This window comes from Ammospiza nelsoni, chromosome 3, assembly GCF_027579445.1.
Source record: "Ammospiza nelsoni isolate bAmmNel1 chromosome 3, bAmmNel1.pri, whole genome shotgun sequence".
NCBI lineage: Eukaryota > Metazoa > Chordata > Aves > Passeriformes > Passerellidae > Ammospiza > Ammospiza nelsoni.
The window spans coordinates 52,647,329-52,655,956 of record NC_080635.1 but is presented as its reverse complement, the minus strand read 5'-3'; positions in this window follow the sequence as shown (position 1 = coordinate 52,655,956).

Below are 8,628 nucleotides of genomic sequence, written 5' to 3'. Positions count from 1 at the left end.
TAGCAAGTACAATTAGAAAATCCCTTGACTGTAATCCATTTGCCACATCCCAAGCCCAGACTTAGCAGGAAAATAACTTGGTAATACAGTAGGGTTGCCTTATAATGGCATGCCTAAAAACAGTCTCTACAATTAGATTATTAAAGAATGGGGCCAAATTCAGTTCAATTTTAGTTAATAATGCAAAAGTTGTTGCAGGTAAGTTGGATGCAAGTTTTTGTATTCTACTTGATGAAATGAGCCCTGATGACACTGAAGGTTCTCTGATTTGGGTTTCTTTTAGCACGGATTAGGTTTTTACTTTAAATGCATAGTAGATTTGAATGCCTGAGCTTTTGGGTTTATTTTCTCTTGAGGCAATAACTCCTTGGCAACTCACCAAGCCTTTTCTACTTGCTTTGCATAAGAAACAGCAAGACCGTATGAGTATTGTATGTGTGTGTGTATAGGATATATGTGAATATATTTTGGTCATAAAACACATTTTCTCTGAAGAGAAACTCCTTTGTACTAACTACTCACACAAATATATATGTATGTGTGTATTGATTAATAACTAATAATAACTACTTAATCCTTTGTCTGCATAGGGACTGAAAGAAACTGAGAATTCAGATGCACATTCTAAAAGTAGTGCTCTATTCTGATAATAATGAGGAAAAACAATCATCTTGTTAATGTGTGTTGCTCAAGTAAAATATTACCTTAATAAAGGAGTTAAGAATCCACTTGTGTCTGTAAAGATATAAATGCATTCTAGTTTATTATTTTAGTTCTAGCTTATGATGGAATTACTAATTTAAATTACAGATGTAATAAAAACGAGTCTTGCGCAGCCCAGTCAATAATATCACCAAGACAACTGTTAAGGTACAGAATCCGAGTGAGAGCAATACTGTCTAACCAATAATATATGTTCCCTCAGTTAATGCTTTATCTATGTATCTTTCCTTGTATTTCAAGATGCCTGAACCATGGAAAATGTAGCCTTTTAATCATTCTTCTCACAGCCATGAAGCACTAAAATTTCAAAACTGTCTTCTGGTTGATGGATGCAGGACTTGCTCCCCACCATGTTGATACCCAACAATGAAAGAAATGGTCTGGAAAAATTTTGATACCCACAGTATGGTCTTATCTCCAACCCTCCTCTTGACAAAACCTCTTCCGCCCGTGACCCTCACTGCGCTGTGGAGACTCCAGTCCTGCAGCCTCCTTACGCCCCAATTTACAGCACTCTTCCCTGCAGTGCCTAGGGCAACGAAACCTTATATCCTCTTTTTTTTCCCCATTCTGCTCTCCTCTTTGTGGGAGCAAATGATTTCCCATACTGTTGTTTCTTTTTTTTTCCCCCAGACCCCAGCATCTCTTTTCCTTCACACACTTTCTGTCCCAGCCTGCCTCCCTGCCTCCTCAGACTCCACAGGTAGATCTGTTAAATGCAGAAGGCAAGCTGGCAGAAAGAAAGGTAGCTGGCAGAACTTAACATATCTGTGGGCTGTTCTTAGAGAGAGCTATATTAATCTGGTTTATTAAACCCACATTGACAACCCTTCATTCTGGCTCTGAAATCTGTGGGGTAACTTATTTCACAGCAATGCAAGGGAGCACTCAGCATCCATACTCAGACATTTAAGAGCAGTAGTTGCTAGAGGAAGAAGGAACAGAGGAAAAAATAGAAGGGGATGTTACCTGGGACACGGCTGGAGATGCACTCTTGGGAGGAGGGGCTCCAACAATGAAGGAGTTATGGCTTTGAAGGATTTTAGCTATGGAAAACCCATGTCAGAGCAGGGACATCCCAGAGGGACTCACAGTGGGGCAGAGGACAGCAAGTGGAGTAGAGAAAAAAGAGTAAACAAGGAGTGTCAGAAAGTAATCATTATTCACCAATGCCAGTTTCATGCAGTACCTCCTTGTGGAGTCTGGGACAGTATCAGGTGGTGAAAATAAGGAAAATTGAAACAGGAAGAGTAGAGAAATGGTATTTGACCAAAGGTGAACATAGGAAAGGGGAAGAAAAATCAATTGTTAAATCAATTATTAGACACTTATTTTAACAAGCAATAAAAAAAATAAAATTGAATGACTGAATGGTTTGAGTCAGAAGAGACCTTAAAGAGTGTGTAGTTCCAACCCCATTGCCATGGGTAGGAACACCTTTCACTAGATCAAGTTGCTCAGAACCCCATCCAGCTTGGCCTTGAATGCTTATAGGGATGGGACATCCATATCTTCTCTGGGCAACCTGGCCCAGTGCCTCACCACTCTTACGGTAAAAAATTTCTTCCAAATATCTAACTTAAATCTACCTGCTTTCACTTTAAAGCCATCACCCCTTATCCTATGCTCTTGTAAAACTCTCCAGCTGTCTTGTAGCTCCCTTTAAGTATTTGAAGGTTTCTGTAAGGTCTCCATAGAGCCTTCTCCAGTAAATCAGCAATCAACAATCAACTGTCTCAACTCTCTCAGAGTGTCTTCATAGGAGAGGTGCTCCATCTCCTTGACTATCTTCATTATCCTCCTTGGACTTGTGTCAACAGGTCCACGTCCTGCTTGTGCTGAGGGCCCCAGAGCTGACGCAGCCCTGCAGGTGGGGTCTCACCAGAGCAGAGCAGAGGAGCAGAATCCCCTCCCTCACCCTGCTGCCCACCCTGCTTTGGATGCAGCCCAGGAGACAATTGGTTTTCTGGACTGCAAGTGCACATTGCCAGGTCACATTGAGCTTCCCATCCACCAACAAAGACCCTCTCAGAGCAGCTTTCAATCTGGCACTGTTTTGTCTGAGACAGATTTGGAGTCCCCTTGTTTTATTTATACGCCACTGTAAGCATTTTCTTCCATCTTACCCTTCTACTTATCATATGCAAGAATGCTCCTCCCTATTTCAAAATAAGCCCAAGAATTTTAAAAAAAGTTTCAGGTACAACTGTGACCTTAACTAAATCTACTAAATAGAAATTCCAGCAGTGACTAAATCACTGCTGATTTTGTTAATTGTGTGCATGCCACTGATAAATGTTGAATTTCAAAACACAGACAAAATCTTATTCCATGCAAGCTGAGGCTTATTTTCATGAAAAGCCAGTTACATTTATATGTACATACAAATAAAAGCATCTAAACCCAAATTCCTATTATGCAACTGGAATGATCATGTTTATTGGCCATTTTTCAAAATAATGAGAAGCATTTTTATCCAGTATGGCACTTTAATATAGGATGGTGAAATGTGAAGTGAATAATTAAATTCAGTACTAAAGAATTTGACACATAACTCTTGTCATACCCTGTTATGAGCTTTAAGATAGGAAAATGCAATTTCCTGGTGCAAACACTTATTTTAAGCTTAATCTAATCAGAATGATCGTAAACCAGTGATTCACAAGTTCTGTGTGTACACCCTTATTATGATATTGTTCTTAGTCACAGAGTTTATTTTTCTTAGAGTCACATAGTTCCTTTTATTTCAGGAGAAACTATTATAAAGTGGTTGATAGTCCATGGTTTGCCAGTATTTTTTCAGAAGATCCTTTCAGTAGCTAAGGGCAGTTTATGTTGTCTGCACAGAAATAAGTGACTAGATTTCCCTCAAATGGCCAGCAAATGATTGAAGGAAAACCTACTTGTAATGGTTGTCATGACCATTTATAATATTTTTTTCAGTTTCTCATCCACTTCTACTCTTTCCTTTAAAGAATTACCAAAAAAGAGACTAGACCACAACTTAATTCAACCACAGCAAGCAAAGGATGGAAACAGACCCCACACAATAGCTGTAGTTCCTTTCTCTCTTAAGAATGATACTGGCATCTACACAAAGAAAATTTGATGAGGAGAAGGAATCTGGCATTCATTTTTGGAAAGTATAATAGTACGTCTACGGAGAAAATAACATATCCATCTCCACAATGGCTTTGGCAGTCATCCTTTGGTCTCAATTTCCTATTACACAGTTTCAAAATTCAAGGTACAAATGCTCTGTCTCCCTCTTTCAATGTCCCTTCCCCTCTCCCCATCTAAACAGTGAATGAAGTCTCAGCTTCAAGAACTCTATTCCCTAAAAGAAGTTATGCATTGTTCAGACTGAGCACTTCTGGCTTCTTTCCCCTCACTGCTCCTAGGAATCTGAATGGTTTTCTGAGCTGCTTTGTCATGACCAAACCCACTTGTTTTCATGTTAGCACAGCACCAGCTCACTTTGATGCCAGGTGTGTTTTCATCCTATCCTTCATGGAATTATATCCACCTTTCTGACTAGAGTCTGCTGCTGCAATGACATGAGGCAGGGGTTGCAACTGGGCTTAACTCTTCATCTTATCTCTCTTTCTGATACTGAATCTCAAATCCTTCAGTTGGAATGCATATTGCTTAATCTTTCTCTCTACCAAATACCTTTGAAACCTGTTGGTTGTAGGTTCTTCACTGCATGCAGCAGTCCTACCACATTTACTGAAAGCTGCATGGGACATAGCTGTTGGATTCCATGATGGGATCTCAGGACAGTCCAAACTTTCATGGTGGATCTGGGAATGAGTGTATTGAATGTCCCAATAATACCTTCTACCCATAGTGGCATTTGCAAACACAATCTACAACCTGATTACTCTGAAGACAGGTTGTTGGATCTTGTAGATAAATTAGAAAAAGAATAAAGCATTTGAAAATCCTTTGCCCTTGCTAAGGTTGCTTGCTTTGAGCAATGGTGCAGTCTTCAATTTCTTCCTCCAGGTTTTCAGGCCTGAGATAGCCTGGACAAGACAAGAAGCTAAGATGCTCCCTTTTCTGCCTTCCAGCCACAGCCCCCTCAAGAAACCCCACGGCACAAAGCACTCTTGGGAAATCAGAGCATCTTTCTTTTATATATGCATCTCTATGATCAGAAATTCAGATTTTTTTATCTTTTATTTTTTTTATTTTCAGTATTTGAAAGCATTAATGGGACACTGTCTTTACTCTCCACAGGTCTTTCCAGGGGAATGGGATGGCAGGCATGTGCACACAATCTTCCACTCTGTGGTTTAAGAAATTAGAGCTATTTCTTTTCAATGAAAGTCTGTATTGCCCTTCCTTCTAGGCTAAACTATTGGTATTGTCTTTCTCTTGAGATTAATTTTCTTGACTGTTGCTCCAGTCTAGGTGACTTGCAGAAGAGCTTCTAGAACTTTTGGGCTTCCTTTCAAAATTTTTTACTTTGTCAGATGACAAATTAGCACATGGGAACAGAAAATGTACTTGACTTTATCCTGTCAGTGTAAGAAATTATGTTTGTGTTTTCTCTGTTGTGTGCCAAGATTCTGCCTTCTATCTGGATGTATATGTCAGCAGGACCCAAAGTTTACAACACAACCCTCTTCTTAGTATGAGCAACAGAATGCATTTGTACGTGGAATGGATGTGCATTTCCATCTCATCTTTTACCAGCCACATCAGCAAGAACTCTCCCTCCAACTTTAACTGGAAATAAATCAATTTATATATATTATTTATATATTTAAATCAATTTATATATGGATATAGCAGAGAAATATCTCAGGTTTCCATCATGCAAAATAAGAGCCTGTTAATAATCAGGTTTCCTGCTGAAGGATGGTGGAACCAACATGCAAACACTTAGAGACCACATTTTCCTGCTGAGCAGACATACCTCTAATAAAATGTGTGAAATACAGCAAGGATGAGATGACAAGGTTTGTCTTTGAGGCCTCTTTGAGGACTATAAACTCATAACACAAATTGTTTTCTCAGGAATAAATGTAAATACCACTGAAAGACAAGGTGAGAATATGCCAGAATAAACCTAATTGTTTTTGATAGATACTTCCAGACTGTTTCCTCTCTGCTGTGTTGTATTTCCAGCAGATTTCTGGTAAGTTGAAGTCTTCAACTACCCCTCTGTACATAAAATGCAATCAAAGATTGCCAATACATCACTGTTCAGAATTAGAATTTAAGATTTTAATTCTCCCCTAAAATGCCCAAAATGTGATGGGCCATTTTTTATTTACTGACATTACAGAGTCATGTGGAATAATTAATAAACTGCACTTCATTAGTTAAGCATCAAGCTCCTAAGGGTGACAGTATCTAACGTTGCAATAGATTCAAATATATTTGTCAAATACAACTTTTTCAAGTAAGTAGCTATCATTTTCTGTCCATGTTTGGACCCTTCCCTGACTTACTTTCTCCCTATTGCTCCAAGTCAATCCTTCTGGATTTGATGTTCTTTTCTCTATTGCACATGAGAATTTTTCCACTGTTTGGAATGCCTGGTGCAGTCTATTTCATAGATGCATGTACTGCTTGGCTTCCATTAGAAATATAATTTATGGAGGAGAGAGCAATATTTAATTATGTTATTGATTTCATTGCACTCCACAGGACACATAGGATCCATGTGCACATCTTGGTTTCCATTTAGTTCTTTGTTTCATTGTAAAAGACATTTATTTTGGCTAGATGCAACTATCAATCTATACCAGTTCATTTATTTGGTAGCTGCAAATTTAAAATACTACACAGTATTATTCATTAAGATTTGATGGAAAAAAAAAAAAAAGAGGGAAATTAAATATAAGGATGATTCCAGAGATAAAGAATACTCAAAGGAAGAAAAGAAAAAGAAAAAAAGGTTGTTCCATGTTGTCAACTGAGACAACAGGTGTATCATACACCTGCAAATGCTGAAATAGTGTACGTCCACCTGGAGGGAAGGCTCCCTCCAGATGCTAGTAAAAAAGCCTATTGATGCTCCTAAAAGGTTATTGGTGTAACTGCTTCCATAGTTTTGCCAAAACCAGTAATCATATGGATAGAACACTAAGGTGTCACTGAATGTTATTATCTAATACTCTCTCAACTACACACATCAGCTACTGGATTACTGGATTTGATGTAGCAATTAGTCAATAAAACCCAGAGCCAGGACAATAGATACAGTTTAATATTGGGAGGAACAGTGTATGTAAAGCGAGGATACTTGAAAAGAAGGCTGTGCTATTGTCTCTGGTTAACAAGGCTATGATTGTTAGAGCCCTCAGCACCAAGATTTAATTAAATGAATACAAACAGGCACTCCCACAATAGGAAGAGGCTTAAGGAGCAGCATAGAGGCAGTTTTAAGGAAGGACTTATTTTTCTTGCCTAATTTACTATTTCCAGTTATTGTTTACAAATCTTTCATGTCAGAGCACGGCCATTAATGAAAGTATTTGTGTTTACTGCTTTTTACAGTTTCCTCTGAAACTAACGTTATTAATCTTCTCTAGAACTAATAACTATAGCACTAATGCCCTGGTTTTAAAGAGATGGCTGCACTCTAGACAAAGCCAGTTTAAACTCAATTTTAGTTCCAAGGACAGCAAATAAAGGCTAACAGTGCAACTGAGAAAATCAGGTTATACTGAAAAGTAAAGCATGTCTTAACAAGTATTGCTGAGAAGTGTTACACCTAGCAGAAATATGGGCAGGCTGATTTGTTTGGTTGGTTTGTTCTGTTGGGGTTTTTATTTTGGTAAAATCTTCTATCTTCCCCATTTCTTCAGGCAACAGTCAAATTATTATTCAAATTATTATTAATTAAAATCCACCTTTTCTCACTTAAAAAAAAGAAAATAAAAATCTTTCGCACTAGAATTAATTACGTTCTATGCCTAACAGGTATTTCAGGCACCTCTTTCACACTGGATACCGCTTCAGCAAAATTTCCAGATTCAAACTTCATTCCAGGCATATTACCTGGAACTGAAGAATAGAAATGTACTTTCAGAAGTTTCACCTTTCTCAGATAAAGCTAGCTGTGACAGATATATGTTTCTACCTCTATATAGAGATGCAAATGAGACGGCAGTGAGGAAAATACAGTGCAGCTTGAGATGGGAATACATTGTGTGAAATTTGCTACATTGGCTCACTTGGCTTCAGTGATTCTGTGTGGAATTTTGACTGCACTGTGTTTGAAAATTGTGTTTGCATTTAGCTATAGTGTATCTATATGATAAAGAAATTACATTTAGTATAATTATTGGTTTAGCACAATACACAGTATTGAAACACAAAAGCTCATAAATTCTCTTCTTCCTTCAAGATACAGCTCTTTTAAAAGTACCTTATCTGAAGTGCAGGAAAATTCACAGGAAAATTTTACTTTTAAAATGCCTAATATAAAAACCCCCACTTGTTACATTTCTGCTAGAGAGATCTACCACAGAAGAATATCTGATACAGACTACTTCTCTACATATGATTTGTTAAAAATGTTTTTGCACACACTCTTTGAAAAACAGGAAACATTTGGGCAGCTAAATTGGATTTGGTATGGTTCCAAAGGTGCTTCAGTGCACATTAGTTTCAAAATTGAACAATTATTGTATAGCAGTAAAAATGCCATTTTGATCTGAGGGGAAAAAACAGAGCATGATCAGTGACTAAATTCCTTTGCTAGTAGAAAATGCAGATTTAGTGTAACTGAAATAATATTCCTAAAATAAGCTTTTCTTCAGTAAAGAGCATCACCAAAATGCTTAAAGGAGTAATTGAGGACACTGTTCCTTCACAGTTCAGAGAAACCTGTTCAATTTAATGATTTAAGCTAATCTGACTACTTAAAGAGAAACACACAGACAC